The following is a 20,751-nucleotide window of genomic DNA, read 5'->3' on the forward strand; positions in this document are numbered from 1 at the left end:
TTCCACTGTGTTTATATACAACATTTTCTTGATCCATTCATCTACTGAGGGGCATCTGGGTTGGTTCCATATCTTAGCTATGGTAAATAATGCTGCAATAAACATAGTCATGCTGGTAGCTTTAGTATGGTCTTATTTGTGCTCATTTGGGTAAATGCCCAAAAGTGGGATTTCTGGGTCATAGGGCAGTCTTTTGAGGATCCTCCATACTACTTTCCAAAGAGGTTGAACAAGTTTACACTCCCATCAACAGTGCAGTAGGGTTTCTGTCCATATCCCATCCAGCATCTGTTGTTATTAGAGTTCTTGATTATAGCCATTCTAACTGGGGTGAGGTGGTATCTCAATGTTGTCTGGGATTGGTGTTAGGATAATTCTACATTTGCAAAATACTGTTGGAAATTATGTAAATTGAAAGATAGCAAAGCCACCGTGAACATTTAAGAAATTGAAATTTAGGAGAGTGTCACCATTTGCCGAAATAGTCAGAGCCACTTATTGTGCATAATTTGATTACACAAATGTGGTTCATCCTGTGGAAGAGTTCAAGCCTGCTGACTTCCAAATTGTAGAAAAGAGTTAACACAGCAGGCCTGACAACTCTACTTTGCATTGTCATATGGAGAAGCAAATTTCTAGATGGGTGTGGAACTTATATATGAAGAATGTTCCCATCAAAACTGACTAGAACTTAAAAGACTGTTCATCTATGTTTAAGCCATTTGTACAAACAATGTGGCTATGCTGTGTTTTCCTATTAGGACCCTGGCATTTCGTATAATGTTAGGCAGGTATGTCCACATGACCAGTCCCCAATAATGTCTCAGGACTTGAATTTTCTAGCAAGCTTCTCTGACAGACAACATTTCACTCTTGTTGTTAGAACTTCTTGTTGGAGGAATCACGCATTCTAGGTGAATTGATGGGGAGAGGCCTCTTGGAAGGCCTCTTGGAAGTCTGATATTGATACACAGCCACTCCTGCTCTTAGTCATATATTGTTTTCTCCATTTTTATTCTTAGCCTTTCTTGGCTACTATATTTGAAAATCATTTCTGGACAGCATATACTATGTTTTTGTTTTTGTTTTTCTTTTGTCAGTCATGGGGCTTGAACTCTCGGCTTGGGTGTTATCTCTGTGCTCTTCAGCTCAAGCGAACACTCTACTGCTTGGACCATAGCACCCCTTCCGGTTTTCTGGTGGTTTATTGGAGATAAGAGTCTCATGGTCTTTTCTGCCCGGGTTGGCTTTGAATCCTGCTCCTCAGATCTTAGCCTACTGAGTAGTTAGGATTACAGGCGTGAGCACCTGACTTTTCATATACTATGTTTTAAAAAATATATTTTATGGAATGAAAACATGTCAATTTACATAGCATCTGCCTAGCAAGTGCTAAAGAAAAGAAATATTTTGGGAATATCTTTTCATGCATTTAGTTTGACCACTTCACCTGAACATAAATATTGAGCATATATATAGCTTCTTTTTTCCTCATGACTGGATTTAAAATCAGAATCTCATCCTGCTTGGCTGGTGCTTTGTCACATGACCCCTCTACCTGCCCTACTTTTGGCTAGCTAGTTTGGAAATGAAGTCTAGAGCACTTTTCTTCCAAGGCTTGCTCCACACTGAGAGCCACCAGATGTTATCCCCGACTTCCCCCTTCATCCTGTCTTAACCAAGGCAGGGGGAAAGTCAAAACAGTACCCCTAACCCCTAAACTCAGGGGCATCACTGGGCATCTGGGCATCACTGACTCACACCTATATTTCCAGCTACTCAGGACACTGAGATCTATTCAAATCCACTCTGAGCAGGAAAGTAATTGAGAGTCATATTTCTAATTACTAAAATGCCCGGAATGGTGCTGTGGATAAGTGGGGTATTATTCCTGCCTTGATCCGAAATTCTCAGGGACAGTGCCCAGGCTGATTTCAATCAAGAACCAGGACAATGCCTTCCCCCATACACACTCACAAAGATATATTCAGGTAGCATCAGATTTCAACTATGCATTTTCTTCATTCTTCTTCTACCTCAGGAAAACTGTATCTGTAACTGCAAAACATAATGAATTTTCTACTTCTTAAATGCTTTACTAGAGTAGCTACTTTGTACTGTGGAGATAGGTAGATGTAGGGAGTCAGAGACAAATGATCCTCATTGAATGTTGATCTAGACTGCACATCAAGAGGGCAAACAGGGTAAGAAGTGTATAAACATGTATGTGGAGCAGGAGGTGCTCTGCAGACTGGAGTCCTGGTATTGATACCCATCTAAGTAGCATTGTAAAGAGATTATAAGCTTTATGTGGCACTTAATGAGAGTTCCTTACCTGATATCCATTCTTCCTGTCTTCTTCATTACAGCTTCAATTTTCCCTGTGCCTAGTAGAGAGGCTCACCTTTTAGCCTCCTTGGAAGCGAGGATATCCATTTGACTCATCATTGGCAAATAAAATGTAAGTGAGATTCTCTTGAGTTTGGCTTCTGAGAAAGTTATCATTTTCTTGTTGAAAAGGGTGAGACCTCACTGACTTTTTGTAACTCACCTGCTTCATTCTCTGTACCAAGAATGTAGTCATAATATGTAATGGGCAGCAAGCTATCTTAGCAGCATAAAGAGCAGCCTGGCACCTTGAAGACACTGCAGAGACTGCATTGTAGAATGATCAGCAAGTTGCTCATTTTCTGACCTCAGCTGACAATCCTTTACACCCTCTAACTCCCTCCTGCAATGTTCTGTGAAAACGCAGCATTTAGTGTCACAGAGTAATGGAGTCCCTTCCACAGGTTTTTATTCACATTTATCGAACCACTGTTAGCCTCAGGCAGTATTTTTTGCCAGAAGCCAAGATGAGGTGGGTAGAGAAATCCTGCCATAGTCCCACAGAAAGTTTGTGTCATTTTGGAAAGGTAAGACCTGGAAAGGAAGCAGACTTCAGACACCAGTCCTGATGGCTCACTCCTGTCATCCTATGTATACTCAGTGGGCTGAGATCTTGAGCATTGTGTTTTGAAGCCAGCCAGGTAAAAAATGTCACTAGATTCTACCTGTGATTAACTAGAAAAAGTTTAGACTGGAGTTATGAACCAAGTGGCAGAGCAGCAGGTAAACAAGGAAACCCAGTGAGAGCATCAGGCTCTGAGTCCACACACACACACACACACACACACACACACACATGCACACACAAAAAAGCCAATGTAAAAAACAAAACTCTTCAGGATTTGACATAATCAGTAGATAGCAAACAATGGCTAGTGGTTTTGCTGTATTTTCTAGAATGCTCACAATGACTTCAGAACAACAGGACTCTTGCAGAGAAAAAAAGTAGACATTGGCTCACCAGTGGAAGTCTTCACAGGTGGTTTGTAGCAGTCTTCAGTCAAACTCAGGTGTGAAGCCTCCCAAATCCACCATTGGTATTTGCCACTCTGCCCTGATTAGTCTTGGAGGATGGGCAGAATTTGAAGCTTTGCATGGGGACTTGAAAAAGGGATCCAGGACATGGAAATGAACAGAAACATTGATCAGATTTCATTGATTACATCCCATGCAACAGTCAGGAGGCCAAAACACAAAAAGAGAAGTTTGTGGTCTTTATAAACAACTAAGTATCCTTTTATAACTCAATTTCCTGTGGCAGTCACTGTGGGATATGACATTTTAGGGGAAAATTCAAGGCATATATTCACTGTTCAGCCAGCCTTGCTTCCTCCCTCCCTCCTCTTTTTGTCTTTCTTCTTTCTTCCTTCTTTCTCCATCTCCTTTCTCTCCCATATTTATTGTCCATCTCCTTCTTACTGTCTCCTTTACTTTATCTTTTTTTTATTTTCCCCCTGCTCATTCTCCTACCTTCTTCTTTCTTTTTTTTCCTATCTCTTTGTTTTCCTGCTCCTTCTTGCCTTCCACTCTTCTTAATCTTTCCCTTCTCGTCTCCCCTTGCCTTCCACCAATACACATCCCCTCTGTATCCCTTTCTCTGTATCTTTCTGTCTCTGTCTCTGTCTGTCTCTCTGTCTCTCTCTCTTCCCCCCCTCTGATTTAGGCTGAATGTAGATCTTGTAACTTATAATCATGTAATCTCTCTTTAAGATACATTTCAGCTTCCTATTTAATTTTTGATATATTTTTTCTATGTGCCAGTCCTGGGGTAGAGCTCAGGGTTTCAGTGCTGCCGCTGAGGTTTTTGTTCAGGTTTAGTGTCTTGCCTCTAGAGCCCCAGCTATATTTCCTCCATTTGGTAGCCAATTGGAGATAGCAGGCCCATGGTCTTTCCTTCCTTGGTCAGCTTTGAAATGAAATTCTCAGATCTCAGCCTCTGAATGGCTGAAATTACAAGAATGGGTCACTATCACATGGAGTATGTCATAATTTTATCTTTAATAAAGATATTCTCCTTTCCTCAAAATGAAGAGCCTTATCATCTCCATTCCCTAGGAAGCTGAAAATATAGCTTGAGAGATATTTCAATTATTTGAGAACTCCAACATAGAAAGTGTCACAAGATGATTGGAGAGTAGTGATAATGGAACAACCCCAAAGTCTCAAGTCTGTGCTCTGCTCACGGGTGCTCTTTACCATGCAATGGGAGATGCCCAGGAGGAAGCAAGTAGAATAGTCCTTAATTCAGTAGTATGGTAGAAGACTGATAGAGTGAGGGTAGGGTGAGTGGGACACAGGATGGATGATATGGTTATGAAAAGGAGAGGATGGATGACAGAGTAACAGGCACATTTTCTTTAACTACATCCTTCATTGTGCCACAACAAAATTGGGAAAATCACTTACAAATGTTCCTTACTGTTGGGAATGGTGACTCAAGGGGAGCTGAGCTATTTGAGAGGCTGAGATGTAAGGGTGGTGGTCAAAGCCAGCCGGTGAAGAAAGTTCCTGACACTCTACTTTCCATTTAATGAAATCAGTGGGCACTAGGTTAAGTGGTGGAGAAGTATCCTTGAGGAAATCAAAAAAGAAAAAAAGCTAGTATATTTGGCATGGACAGAAGTAGCATTCTTCTGAGAGGGAAAAGAAGAGGAATGCACACGAGCAGCCATGAAAAATTGTGCCAGCTGGCTTGCTGTGTGCTGTTGCTTCAGTTCCTTAACCAAGGTGGACTCCCTCAGCACCCTTGGTCATCAAGGAAACTTCTTCCTTCCTGGGGCTCAGGGCCAGTGTAAGGGATCAGGACAGAGGTCAATCATGCCAGCTATCTCTGATGAGAGGAAACTGATCCTCTTGTTTTCCTGAATTCAGTTCCAACTAGTGTTAAGAAAGGTGATCCTGGGCTTCTTTTTCCTACCCATTGATACTCCTTTCTCTTTTGCTTGCCTCTTTCTTTTCTCCATTGTTATCATGTATTCTAAACAAAATCTATTTACCACATTCAAAGCCCAACAACCAATATAAGGTAGAAAGTTCCATTGCCAACTCTTTTCTTTTGTTGGGTTTTGTAAGGTTTCATTTTCATCCTTTCCATTTCTGACACCACCTTCCCTGATACAGGTACATGACTGGTTTCTAATTCATCCCCTCAGTGGTTCTTCATGCAAAATTAATCACACATACAATTATTCTCTATGTTCTGGAGTCAGCACACCGTCGCACTTTCATTTATCATGTGTTCTGGTAGTGGGGCTTGAACTCAGAACCTCAAAATCACCTTTTCCTTTCTTATTCAAGGCTTCGTCTCTTCTCCTTGAGCCACAACCCACTTCCAGCTTCTTTCTGGCTATTTGGAGATAAGCATCTCTCTGCCATTGCTGCCCAGGCTGCATGCAAATCTCCACCCTCCTGTTCTCAGACTCCTGAGTAGCTAGAATCAGAGACAGGTGTGAACCACTGGCACCTGCCCCAATTTTTACCTATTAAAAAATAAACATGAGTTAGGTGCTGGTGGCTCCTGCTTGGAATGCTACCTACTCAGGAAGCTGAGACCTGGAGGATGGAGATTCGAAGGCACGCAGGGCAGAAAAGTCCATAAGACTCCCATGTACAATTAAGTGTCTGAAAAACCATACTAGAGTTTTGGTTCAAGTGATTGATCTCCATCCTGAACAAAGCAGCTGAGAGAGCTGACAGTCCTGTGTGTAAATGTGTGCATTGCACTCACATACATTTGCACACATGTAGACAAAATACACATGCTAGCTAGGTGTCAGTGGCTCATATGCATAATGCTAGCTACTTGCATATATATGCTATATGCATGATGATGAGATGTGGAGAATTATGGTTTAAGACTAGCCACTAGAGATAAATTTTAGCGACCTCAACAGAGACCTTGCCTCCTGTTATTCTAAGCATGATGGGAAGCCTAAAATAAGCCCATCACAACACAAGTGCTCCCCTGGACCAGAATTGAGATTCTTATCCTATAAACAAACAAAAATAAACAACAACAACAACAAAACCCCAGCACAGCCAGGTGTTGGTGCCCCTTATTTGTAATCCCAACAACTCGGAAGGCTGAGATCTGAGGCTTCCAATTGGTAGTCAGCTGTCAGGCCCAGTAGGAAAGTCAGTGACAGAATTTTATCTCCTATTAAATGCCAAAAATCCAATAGTTGACCTGTGGCTCAAATGGCAGAGCACTAAGCCTTGAGTGAAGTATCTCAGGAACAGTACACAGAACGCCGGTACAAGCCTGAGGTTAGCAATTAAAATTAACTAGAAGACAAGGACTGGAGTTGTGGCTCATTTGTAAGATAACCTGCTTCCACAAGGACAAGGTCCTAGATTCAAGCCCTAGTACAGCAAAACTAATTAGAGAAAAAGCACTATAATTCTTCCCCAGTATTCTGTGTCAACATAAATTCATTGCACCATGCTAAGTACCCAGAAGTGCAATTGCTGGATCAGATGTTAATTGTAAGGTCAGTGTTGTCCAGCTTGGATAAGAATGTTTATACTGCTAAAAGTATCTATGAGGAAATGGAAGCATGACTCTTATTGTAGAACCTCAGTTATATGTGAAAAGGCTGAGCAAGAGAATGTGGCCTTGTCTTCAAGCCTCAGTAACTACACACACACACACACACACACACACACACACACACACACACACACACACACACACACACTTGTGCATTGAAAGCCAGGCATGGGTGGCTGAAGCCTTGAATCCCAGCTATTCAGGAGGCTGATAGCTGAGGATCCTGGTAGGAAAAGTTCATGAGACCCTCTTTCTTCCAATTAACCACCCAAAACCTGGATGGTGAATAGTAACATTAGATGAGCAGAAAAGCTCAGCAACAGGCCCAGACCCAGAATTTAAGATCCAGGACTTGTAGAAAAGTTGTAAGGAAAGAAACTGTTAAACCTTTCTAAACTCTCTGTATCATTTTCTATATCCATCAGCAGTGAATGAGATCAGTTTCATCAGGGCTTTCACAGTGTTTAATATTCTCATTATAAAGACATTTTGATAGATTAATGGTGATACCTTGTTTAAAAAACTGCTTTCCCTTGATGGCCAGTCACAATATACAGCTTTGCAAGTCCTCTGTCAATGTGAAAATCTTTTTCTTATCCGAAGCTGGTCTTTCCATTCATTTGCCTAACAAGAGATGCTTTTCAGAACAGAATGTTTAAGTTTGCAGATATCCAGTTTTTCAAGTTGTGTGATATATGTTATGTTTTGGTGACTTGTCTGAGAAATACACACCTAGTCAGTCTATGCTTTCTTCTAGAAATATAACACTTTTATAGTTTACTACATTACAGTTTAAATAATTTTAAATTGACAATTTTAATTTCTCTTTCATTTTTCAGTATGAGTAAACTATTTTTAATATTTTATTGATATAAATGAATTTTACAAATGGGTTTTGTTGTGCCTTCTACATTCATGCATTTAACTCCCATTATTGTTCCCTTATGTTTTTTTCTTTTTTGGTGGCACTAGGTTATGTATTTAGGGCCTCACATTACCTCGGCTGGCTCATTTCCACTTGAACTACAATCCCAGCCCTGATTTTTGCTGATTTTTTAATTCCATGTCTATACTTTACCATCAGCATTTTGGAATTTTCAGCATACACATCCTGTATATATTTTGTTCAGTTTTTATGTACTTCATTTTGTGCAGAACAGATTAGAGTGGTATTGTTTTGTGTACATGTGTGTCTGATTGTGTGTGTCACTACTGGGGCTTGATGTCAGTGCCTGAGGACGGTCTCTTAGGTTTTTCCACTCAAGAATAGCAGTATTCTTTAGCAGTACTCCAGCACTTGAGCTACAGCACCATTTTTGTTTATCTTGGGTTAATTGGAAATAAGAGTCTCCTAGTCTTTCCAGAGCTGGAATTGAACCGTGATCCTCAGATATCAGACTCCTGAGTAGCTAGGGTTACATGTGTGATCCACCAGGGCTGGCTTGATTTTTGTTTTTATTAGCACATAATAGTTACACAAAGGGATTTCATTGTCATATTTCCTAAATACAGTATTCTTTGACCCACTGTATGCTGATCTTATATGTTTTGTGGTCTCCTGAACTTAATTAGGTATAAGTGTCTCTTGATAGAGTCTATGGAATTTTCTACACTGAAAATCACATTGTTTGTGAATAGGGATAGTTTCATTTTCTCATTTCCAATTTTTTGTCTTTTATTTTTCTGTTTGCCTTATTATGCTGTCTAGTGCATTTGGGCTATTTTGAGCCTAAGTGATGAGTGAAAGCATCCTTCCTTCGCCTCAATCACAGAGAAAAATATTTCATTTCTAATCAGAACAATGTTAGCGTCAGAGTTGGGCTGGGAAGGTGGCTCAGTGGTAGAGCACTTGCCTTGCATGCATGAGGCCCTGGGTTTGATTCCTCAGGCACCACATAAGAAAAAAGCCGGAAGTGGCATTGTGGCTCAAGTGGTAGAGCGCTAGCCTTGAGCTGAAGAGCTGAGGGACAGCACCCAGGCCCAGAGTTCAGGCCCATGACCGGACCCCCCCCAAAAAAAATCAATGAAAGACACTGAAATATAATTTACAAATTATCTCTCACCATTACAACTCAAATACCAACTGAATTTTTATTAGCATATATATGTGTATATATATGTATATATATGTTTATATATTCCACAGTCACAGCAACTTTATACTGTAAGAAGAAAACCAAGATGGAATGTTGTTGACAGTACTTCCCATGGCAACCAACAAGTGCAGCACGGTTTTTTTGTGGGGGATCTGGGGCTTAAACCCAATGCCTGGCCCCTGTCTCTGAGCTTTTTTGCTTAATATTTTACTTTATGACAAGTAACAGCTCCACTATGGCTTTTGGGAGGTATTATTGGAGATGAGAGTCTCACAGAATATTCTGCCTGAGGCTCACTTTGAACTATGATCCTAAGATCTCAACCACATGAATAGCTAGGATTACAGGCCTAGCTTAAAACACTATAGTATTTACATGATAGGTATACCAGATTTTGTCTTCCTGGGATAACTTATCTGCTCTTTCCTCAATAGATTGTAAATGATGTGAGATCACCATTGGTTAAAAGTTACTGTGATGCTTGAGAAATCTGATAAGGGAAACTGAGACAGCAAAAGTTCTTGGGAATGGTCCAGCCATTGCCAAATACGAATAGGAGCAGTATCAAACATAAGTTCCCCAGATAGGATAGCCTTAGAAATAATACTGGGTGAAATGCAGATTTATGTACACATTGTAGATTATATCCAACTCTGTAACATGATATTTATTTGTATATTCAAATACTTATAAATATATGTAGGTATATATTTATCCTTATGTATATAAATATATGTGTGTATATGTAAATTTATGCATATATGTATATTTATGTCATCGAAGATTTGGAATACCAATTTGGAGTGAAGCCCTTGTGGTAGAGTTCCCTTGAGTCAAAAACCTAGTAAGAGCCTGAGACTCTGAGGCAAGTGCCAAAAAACAAAACAAAACAAGAGAGAACGAAAAAGAAAAAGCATAGAGTCACTCAGCTGAGTTGGATAAACATCAGGAAATTCACATTGGCCTCAGGATTTAGGCAGATCTAACCTTCTTCTTCAGCCAAATGCTTTCTCTGGGAAAACCCTGTATACAAATTCTCTAAAGGTGTATATATGGCAAACACCTTGAGCTTACACATATTATTAATTCACAAAGAAGCAATTCATTTTCAAATTCTTGCTCCACCCCAGCTCTGGAGGCCCAAATGAAAATACCCAGAGATGTGTAATATGTAAGAGTAAGTAGCAAGGGCTGAGGAGGGCAGGAGAGGGGCTTTGAGTTTGGAAGCAGCTGCAGCTCACCCACATTGAGAGAGTGTCCTGCCTGGCAGGCACTGTCCATCACTAGCCATTCCTAATGGAGCAAGAAGCAATTATTGCTGCAGAAAGGTCTGGGAAGAGGGCTGACATAGCCTACGGGGAAAGAGACATCCACATCTAATCTTCCTCCTGCTTATAAACTCAACAAGTTTGGAATGCAAGTTTCAAGCTCAACAGGTACTGAAGGACAGGGGCTACAGATTCAAGCAATCACCAGAGTCCCAAAAAATGTCACTAAGTTTTCAGTCTACAGGCCTTGGTGCCTGTGGGAATACCTGTCTACAAGCACCCTGGGAAGTGTGTATATAGTATTTACTAGTGGGAAGAATGTTCTTCTCATACTTAAAAAAGATGAGGCACCCTCTTCTTTTTCTCGCACTCAATTCTCAACTCTCTCACTTTTCTTATATAGTCTCTTAACTTGAGAAAGGAATCCTCTATCCATATTTCCTAAGAGATTTTTAAATCATAAGTGAATGCTACATTTTATCACACATAATTTCTTTACACTGTGGTATATTGCATTGACTAACATTGATTTTTGAATCAACTCTGCAGAGATTCAATACAACACAAGTAGAAATGATCAAATTGAATTATAGACTTGAGATTCTCTTCTACTAATCTGTCTGCAGATTTCTGTGTGAAACTTGATGGAAAGTAAGTGTGTGTAGTTTTGTCTTTGTGTGGTATTGGTGTTAGGAAAATCCCTCAATCCAAACATACTGCGAAGCTATGCAAATTAAGAGAAAGAGAGCAAAGCCTCTGTGAACATTTAGGAACTTGAATTTTAGGAGAGTATCACTATTTGCAGAATTGTTCAGAGTGGCTCACTGCATAACTTGATTGCATGTGGTTCACCCTGGGTTAACAAGTTCCCTGATTTCCAAGCTTGGCAGAAAAGAGGTAACCCAGCAGGCCTGAAAGCTCTACTGGGAAAGGCCTCATGGTAAAGCAAATCTCTGGATGGGTGTGGAACTTAGATTTGGAGAATGTTCCCACCATATCTGACTAGAACGTACAGGATCTGTGCTTAAGCCATTTGTACAACCTGTAGCTATGTTGTGTTTCCTCCTAGGAGTCTGTTGTTTTGAATAGTGCTAGGTGTCCAAATGACCAGTCCCCAAAAATGTCTCAGGACCTGAATTTGTAGCAAGCTTTTTTTAAAAAAAATTATTGTCATGGTGATGTACAGAGGGGCTACAGTTACACAATTAAGGTAATAAGTACATTTCTTGTCAAACTTGTTACCCCTTCCCTAATTTTTCTCCTATTTTCCCTCCCTCCCATACCCCACCCCCACCCTCAAGTTGTACAGATCATTTCCAACAAACTGTCTTGTGTATATCAATGTTGCATTGGTTCCTCCCTTGTCCTTTGTCTCACCATTCTGTTGTTCCCCTTCCCTTCCCTAACTCAAATAAATGTATATACAATACCAGGATACCAAAACCACATACAGTGACAACAGAGGATATACCATAGGGGGAAGAATATACCAGTGAAACAAAAAACCCATAGCACCTCACTCATGTTGTTAGGACTTGTTGATAGAGGAGTAGCACATCCTATGTGAGTCATTTGGAAGAGGCCTCTTAGAAATCTGATATTAATATATAACCACTACAGCTTTTGTAACTTAAGGTTTGTATAATATATTGTTCTTTGCATTTCTACATTTTAAATATCTGTGCTATTATTACTCAAGAGAGGTTGTTATAGGAAACATATACTATTTCTTTTTTGCTGGTCCTATGGCTTGAACTCTGGGCATGGGCACTGTCCCTTAGGTTCTTTTGTTCAAGGCTAGTGATCTACTACATGAGCTACATCACCACTTTGAGGTTTTTTAGTAGTTTATTGGAGATAAAAGGCTCATGCACTTTCCTGTTTGGGCTGGCTTCAAACTTTGATATTCAGTTCTCAGCCTCCTGAGTAGCTAGGATGACAGGTATGAGCCACAGATGCTTGGCTATATACTCATTTTTTATAACAACATTATTTTATGGACTGATAGCATGGCTCAAGTTGAACAGCATCTCTCCTCCAGGTGGTTAAATAGTGAAATAGTTTGTGAACATACTTTCATATAATTATGTTTACTACCACCTCACCCCAGTTAGAATGGCAAAAATCAAGAACTCTAATAACAATAGATGTTGTAGGGGATGTGGACAGAATGGAACCTTACTTCATTGTTGGTGCGAGTGTAAACTTGTTCAACCACTTTGGAAAGCAGTATGGAGGTTCCTCAAAAGAGTTCACATAGAGCTCCCCTATGACCCAGCAATCCCACTTTTGGGCATTTACCCAAATGTTTACAAACAAGACCACACTAAAGCTACCAGCACAACTATGTCTATTGCAGCATTATTTACCATAGCTAAGATATGGAACCAACCCAGATGCCCCTCAGTAGATGAATGGATCAAGAAAATGTGGTATATATACACAATGGAATTCTATGCCTCCATCAGAAAGAATGGCATTTCCCCATTTGTTAGGAAATGGAAAGGCTTGGAAAAAATTATATTAAGTGAAGTAAGCCAAGCCCAAAGAAACATAGGTCCCATGCTTTCCCTTATTTGCAATATCTAGTATATGTATGAGTCAAGCAGAAAAGGTCAGATAATGTGATGTTAGGAAAATGAACCCTTAAGATATGTATTTAAATGTTTTTTTTCTTTCATGCATTTGTTTCTAACGCATTTATAAGATTATTTCTTTGTTGCTTTGTATGTCCCTCCCCCCACAGCATAACCCCTGCTTTTACTGTATTTGATGTTGGTATAATTTGTGGAGGGGAAGGGGAAAAGCAAGTCGTTTAAATAAGGATACAGGTGGACCCATTGCAACAATGAGAAGTACAAGTTGTCATGTCAAAAACGAACTTTACAACTTTGGTGGGGGGGGGGGAGGATTGGATGGGGGGAGGGGGGAGGCTGGGAAGGGATGTGAAGGGTAAACAAAGGAGGAGGCTGCAATGCTTGATAAGAAATGTACTCATTATCTTGCCCATGTAATTGTAACCCCTCTGTACAGTATGTTCACAATAAAAAATAAAAAATTAAAAAAACAATTATGTTTACTATTTACCTGAACATAATGTCAGGGCTTATGCATAGATTTTTTATTTTTAGATTTTGGCAGTTCAAGGGTTTGAATCCAGAGCTTGATGCTTGTTTGGCTGGTGCTATAGTGCTTGAGCCACTCTATCTTCCCTTTATTGATTAGCTATTTTGGGAATGTCATCTAGAGATGTTTGCTTCCTGGGCTCGCCATAAAAAAGCAACCAAATCTCACTCTCATGGTGCTCTAAGCATGAGCGACTGGATTCAGGCAACTCTAATATTTTTATAATCTTTTGTTTTCTGTCTGTTTCCCTGTTTCTCATTCTTGTTTTCCTTTTCTTGCTTTACTGTGGGTAACTACAATATTTGGACATATTTAGTGTTTTGAGTACACTTTGTGTACTTTTCTTGATAATCATTGTAGTGATGAAAATATATGTATATAATTAATCCTAGTCTATTGTTTTTGTTATTTTTGACTTGTACTAAAGTGGATAGAACTTATTTTCATATAGGGAGCCCTTTTATCCTCCTACTTGGGAGATGTGTTTTGTTTTGGTGGTACTGAGATTTGAATCCAGAGCTTTGTGTGTGGTAGCCAATTGGTCTACCCTTTCATCCACACATCCAGCTCTTGGAATATAAATTTCTCATCTATTTCTTTTAAAAATGGAACCCAATATCAAATAATCATACAACTTTTCCTTCAATAACTCAAGAGGTTTTAAATTACACAAGGGAAGGTGTATCTGTTTTATTCATCCTGATTTTTACATATTTCTTTCTTTTCTTTCTAAATTTCTTTTTTTTTGGGGGGGGTCCAGTCGTGGGGTGTGAACTCTAGGCCTGGGTGCTGTCCCTCAGCTCTTCAGCTCAAGGCTAGCACTCTACCACTTGAGCCACATCGCCACTTCTGGCTTTTTTCTTTTTGCTTATGTGGTGTTGAGGAATCGAACCCAGGGCCTCAGGCATGCAAGGCAAGCTCTCTACCACTGAGCCACCTTCCCAGCCCCTTTCTAAAGTTCTAAGCCACTTTCTAGTATTGTTTCCTTTGTCTATGAAGAATTTCTTTTAGACATTCATTATTGATACATCTGCTGGTGACACTTTTCTAAATTTTCTTTTTTTTAATTGTGAAAATACTGTACAGAGCGGTTACAATTACATGGGCAAGATAATGAGTACATTTCTTATCGAGCATTATAGCCTCCTCCTTTGTTTCCCCTTTCCATCCTCCCCCTGCCCCCCACCTAATCCTCCCCCCTCCAACTTCTCTAAATTTTCTGTCATCTGAGAATGTCTTTATTTCCCCCAATCTTGGAAGGATATTTTCCTGAACCTGGAATTCAGAGGTGACTGTTCTTTATTTTCAACATTTGGGAAATGTACCATTACTTCTAGATTTTTCTGGATTCAGGGAAGTAATGTACTATGCTAGTATTTAAATCAGTGTTCCTCTATAGTCAATAAATTTCTCTAGGGGCAATATGGACTTGTTTTAAAATTTAATTTTCATAAGTTTCATAGGGTTTGTCTTGGTCTGAATATTTTTGGGGTTTGCCTTGCTTATTTTGTGGTTGTGATTCCAATGACAATTAAGTTTTTAACACCCTGGTAGTATTTATCTGTTTTGCTTTGTTTGTCTATTACTACCAGCCAGGTTGTTGTTGAGGTGCATGCCATGCTGATAGACAGTTTTTAGTCTTCAAGCAGGGTGAGTTAGAAGTTTCACAATTAATTTGGACCTTTTTTCTATTTCCAGTAATTACCATAAAAATTTAATGAATATTGCCATCGGAGCTGACTAGAGGTTGAAGCTCACTGGCCACATTTGCTGCAGGATTCTGACCCAGGGTATCTGAGGTGGTTAATATTAGCCTCTCAAATCCCCACTAAAAATGGCCTCCAAGGAGATTGTACCACGAAAAAGAAGAAAGAGACAGAGCAAACCGTCTGTAAAAGTGGAAGAGTTAGAGCCTGGAGAGTTTGAGGTGGAAAAAGTGCTGAGTCGTCGTGTACGATGTGGCAACATAGAATACCTCCTGAAATGGAAAGGCTATTCAGATACATATAATTCCTGGGAAACTGAAGAAAATTTAAACTGTGCTGACTTAATCACAGCATTCATAAATTCTGATGAATCTGGTTCACCTCCAAGTGATTTTGAAGATAGGAACGGCTTTGCTAGGGGTCTGAATCCGGAAGGAATCATTGGTGTCACCGATATTTTTGGAGAACTGATGTTCCTCATAAAGTGGAAAAATGTAGATGAAGTTGAGTTGGTGCTGGCAAAAGAGGCTAAGGCTAAATGCCCTCAACTTGTAATTGATTTTTATCAAGAAAGACTAAATGGAAAATGAAACAGAATAATTGTTTCCATTGATTAAAATATATAAATTAAACTATATATGATCCACTATGATCTGAATCTTGTGTTTAACATTAATGTTGTGAAACAACAACCACATTCTAATAAAATCTGGTTTCATATCTTGGTTTTGAATATAATATTTGTGCTACTCTCGGGATTTTTAAATTAAATATATCACATACTTTCTGGAGGTTTTTTTGTCTATTAGAAAAGAAAATTTGCTTCCAGGCTATATTTTCTTGATTTTAAAGAACAGGCTTTTCAGGCTGGGAAGATGGCTCAGTGGTAGAGTTCTTGCCTTGCATGCATGAGGCCCTGGGTTTAATTCCTCAGCACCACATAAGCAGAAAAAGCCGCAGGTGGCACTGTGGCTCAAGTGGTAGAGAGCTAGCCTTGAGCTGAAGAGCTGAGGGACAGCACCCAGGCCCAAAGTACAGGCCCCACGACTGGCAAAAAACAAAAAACAAAAAACAGGCTTTTCATATATCAGGCAAACATATTAGTTATTACTTAATCAAAAGCATTTTTTCTAACGGCTATGTTGAAGGACCATTCCAATGTTTTGTGTTCATTTGTGTTTGTATTCATATAACACTTACAATGGCAATGCTTTTGGAGTTTGTTTATTTTGATTGCTGGACTCCACACCCAGGCCATAAGCTAGCCAAATGATCTATCACTCAAGTACATCCCTGACATCTGTTTTGTTTTTGAGACTTGGTCCCTGGGAAGCTCATTCTGGCCTTGATCCCGCCCGGCATCAAGCTTGACTCAAATTTTAGGTTTCCCTGCGTCTGACATAGAAATGTAAACGCAATAATTTCTTTGCAATTTTTTTCGGAAGAGAATATATTATAAAATCAATATCTATACCACTCAGATGAACAAATTACACACCTTGGTTTTCCTTAAGTAGCTGAGCAAAACTAAGTGGTCATTGAAAACTTTCAGTAGCGAACTACTACTTTATTTATACTGAAAGCTGACGAATTTCAGCCTGTGAAAAAGGAAGCAACTACTTAGAGATTTTGACGACTGAGGGCCTAAATGAGTTAAGAAAATTTCATAATCATTGACTTGAACATTTTGCATTTCTCCAATTCATTCCTTACAAGTAGGGTTAATTTTTCTCAGTATTTTATTACTTGTGCCAGAAAAGCCAGAAAAATAATTTTGTCATCATCAGAATGTTACCTCACTATATATTGCTTGCTTAATTTTTATAATAGTGAAGCGTGGTCAAAAATGAGTTTTCTATTCTTCAAAAAGTTAATGAGCCAGGCATAGTGGCTCATGCCTGTCATCATTGCCACTCAGGAAGCTGAGATCAGAGGATCCAGTTTGGAAGCCCAATTAGGTAAGTCTCTGAGACACTCATCTCTTATTAACTCCCAAAGAAATATGAACATGGCTGAGGTCTTCTTAGAGACAAAAGGATCTGAAAGAGTGCCTAGGTCTTGACTTCTAGTCCAGAGATTGACACTTACAGAAGAATAATTAAAGAATATCTTTCCCCATGCTCTACTCTGAAAATATTCTTTCATTCTGCTTGGAAGAATGAGGGTCACAAGTAGCTCCTGGTAGACAATTAACTCCTGGTTTGTCCTGTGATTTCTGGCATGATAATAGAGAGAAGCAGAGAGAACATAGGGTCTGTGTGCATCCCCTACAGCATTCTCTTTGAAAAAGTACAAAGAATCTACTCACCCAGGAGACACTTGCTAACAACATTATAGAGGAGAAAGTTGCCTCTTAGCTATGTGCCTGGAGACTCCAGTGTGGGTTTTGATCCTTCCTTAGTACAGTGAAGGGAACAGCAGCAAATGGGGATGAAAATTGTTAATTAGGCCTATGCATGTGTTCACTGATTGGGAGAAGGGTTAAAGTGCAAACTCTGGCTACCTGTTTCTGCTACAGTGGAGTCATGTGATCAGAGGGCCTTGAGTCACTCCAGGAATCCAATGATGCCAGCACTTGGGGAGATGACATCTCTGTTTGCTGGTGCAGTAGAGGCTCAAGCCTGCTCTTGGCTTTTGATGCCAGTAAACAGAAGATGAAAGTATGGCCCTAGGCTGCTTGTGACCGTGGGTGTCCCAACTAAAGCATGGTGACTGCTTCCTGAAGGGAAGAACAAGGTCCACTTAGCTGGCTCAGTACGAAAAAGAGGCAGTGTGTGTACTTAGGCTTTGGCTACCCAGGTGTCACTAGAGCCTGTGTGGTTAAAATGGTGTTTCCAAAGGCTATGGTAGCCCATTCCTGTTCTCCTAGCTAATGGGTTAGCAAAGGTGAGTGTGGGTGGACATTGGCTTGGATTCAGCCCAGACAAAAATTTCTTGCCCAAGGTCTAAACAACAACAAGGAAACATCATCTGTTCAGGTTGGTTGTATGGTCAAAATGGTGAGATGCCCTCGGGAAGCAAGAAAGAGAAGAAAGAGGAGGAAAGTGGCTGAATGTAAGCCCATCCCAGTGCACACACACTAGTACATACAGTCAGTCACTCATTCATCATTTTGCTTCACCTCTGTGTCTATGGGAAACTTAAGAATATCGAGGGAATAATTGAAGACTGTATTCAAAGTATAACTAAACCACAAATTCCTGGGGATATGGCCCAACTTTTACTATGCCAGTTTATTTGTTACTATGCCAGTTTATAAGTGCAGCCTAGAGAAGGCCATCATCCCCCAACCCAATCCCAACCACAGACCAAAACACTCATTATGTTCTGTGGACCAACCTGGGGTGGATCCCTATCCACACTAGGGAGTCTGAGGGGCATGAGGAAATGCTGTCACACTTTGCATAATTTTTTCTTCTAAGCACTTGTCACATGCCTGGAAATATCCGGGCATGGAGTGGGAGTATTAAATGGGCTTGCATCATCTGCCCATGATGGAAGTCCTAACCGCACATGACTTTCTGCTGGCACCACTGTGTCAGAGACAATTGCCTGGTAATGATGGCCTTGGAGCAAGTTCAAAGTCTGATCCTTATTTGGTATGGTGATTGTTGGCTCTGCATTTGGTGGATGACAAGTCTTTTTATGAGAGCAAGATTCAAGTGCTATATCTGTTTATGTGATTCTGCTGTGGGGTGCAGGGTGAGGTAGGCTATGCCTTGATGAGAGAAGGTGATAAAGTATACCTCTGTACTCTGCTTCAGCTTCAGTTTTGTATGGTGCCACCAACCGGTACAGGAGGAATACATTTGCTCAGGCTGCTTCGTGTCACTGACATTCCACTCGATCCCAGCTAGTGATTGATAAGGGGAGAGGTGAGGATCTCCACTACCATTCCCTTGCTAGATGCAGCCAGAAAACTTGTCCAAAGGCCTGAGACCCTATTTAGACTGTGATGCTGCCATTATTGTTCTGTATGGCCTGTTAGGTCATAATAAGGTTTTTGCTAGGTGTGGTGACTTATTCTCATTAGCCTTGCTATTCATGAAACAAAATCAGGGAGTTTGTGAACAGCCTGGGAGAATTTGTCCTAGCCTCAATCACAATACAAAAGCAAGTATTGTAACTGGAGGTGTAATCCATGTGATAGATTAGCACTCAAATGAATAAAGCTAAGTGAAATTGCATGAATTCATGAATTCTAGTCTCATATTCACCCATCCCCCCCACAAAGACATACATACCCATGCACACAAAAACACATGAACACTCATGTAAGCCACGCACAAAAGATGTCAGAGTGGCAGGGCCCTTTGTGTTCAAGTGGAAGCATAAATTAGTGTAGGGGAATTTTTAGAAGTTTATTCAAATAATTGTTAAACATAATGCACTGTGTTGTAGTTCCTATGGTAAAATGGTGATTTGCAATGTGAGGAGCCACCTGAATTGTGTGCAGATGTCTGCTTTGAGGAGTAGTGGTGGCAGATGCACACAGGTTCAGAGTTAGCAACAAGACAGGAGAAAAATGACCACCTTGCTGTTTGCCAGAAGCTAGGTCCAGAGATTCAATCTGGGTCTGTTGTAGAGGAAGGAGATGTTTGGGATATATATGGAGGTGCCAACTGTGGCTCTTAGCTTCTTCTCTAGGGTCCAGTATTAGATGATGTGTAATATTCTCTAGCTATCTAAGGGTGCCAGGAGTTGTGCAAACCCAGTGTTCCTCTCCTGTCTGGTATATTTAGGGCTCCCATTCCCCTTAAGGTAAAGCCACCAGGCAGTGGAAGAGGAAATTATCCACCCAAGATACTTGTTGTCATGAGGCCTACCACAGAATCTCAGCAAATGCAGCATGAGAGCAAGAAGGCAGTTTGTCCACCCAACTGCATCACCAAATAGAGACAGAAGGCTGTAGCTGTAATTATTTGGTGACAGAGTGGCACTGCATTTTAATATGGTCTGTTTGTTAAAGTGGTGAATCTGGAGACTGGGGTGTCTAATCATTTTATCTAGAGAATCCTGTGTCATAGTTGTGGGTATAGGGTGGGAAGGCAGTCATATGAATGGTTTGGAATCACTCTTTCCAAAACAGTGTTTGAGTGTACTGGGAGCGTGGACCAAGATATAATAATGCTAATTAGCAAGAAGAAAGCAATGCTGAGACAGTAAGTCCCTACAGCCGAGTCCCCAGACCAGCACAGTACATATAGTGGGTTTTGGAATAGTGCTACGATTCACCCTCAAAAAGAAGCAGAAAGTGGCACAGGGGTAATTGGTGACATTATGGAAACCCTAAGTAAATATGAAAGGAGTGGGGGTGTGTCTCCACTGGTGCAGTGCTGGGTTGTGATAACACTACTGAATATCTCCCAGGTCCAAATCATACCCTGGCTGGCATGGTGCGCAGGCGCAAGCAGGGGCACTAGCCATCTAACGGTCGGCGTGGTGTCCACTGGCAGTCCCGGCGCTGAGGAAATTCCCGCCTGGCTGTTTGCCGCGTGGCGGCTGCAGAGGTCTGCTCTTCAGTGGGTTCTTGGAAGACGCCGGCAGGGAGAGAAGAGGGGGGCACGTGGTTCTTTGGGAGCGGGGGTACAGCGGTGAGGGTGACTCCCTTCTCGTGC

At 40.6% G+C, this 20,751-nt stretch overlaps 1 long non-coding RNA gene across 1 annotated transcript in view; it reads left to right on the plus strand.

The window, feature by feature from the left end:
• The window catches only part of LOC138839629 (uncharacterized), a 31,703-nt gene extending 15,943 nt beyond the window's left edge, over window positions 1-15,760 (plus strand). Inside the window, exons 2-3 of the long non-coding RNA XR_011376001.1 lie at window positions 2,370-2,461; window positions 15,126-15,760. This is a non-coding gene — a long non-coding RNA (uncharacterized lncRNA). The remainder of the gene's footprint in view (window positions 1-2,369; window positions 2,462-15,125) is intronic.
• The last annotated feature ends 4,991 nt before the right edge of the window (window positions 15,761-20,751 follow it).

The sequence above is a fragment of the Dipodomys merriami genome, unplaced genomic scaffold, assembly GCF_024711535.1.
Source record: "Dipodomys merriami isolate MVZ:Mamm:240054 unplaced genomic scaffold, mDipMer1.0.p SCAF_3, whole genome shotgun sequence".
Classification (NCBI taxonomy): domain Eukaryota; kingdom Metazoa; phylum Chordata; class Mammalia; order Rodentia; family Heteromyidae; genus Dipodomys; species Dipodomys merriami.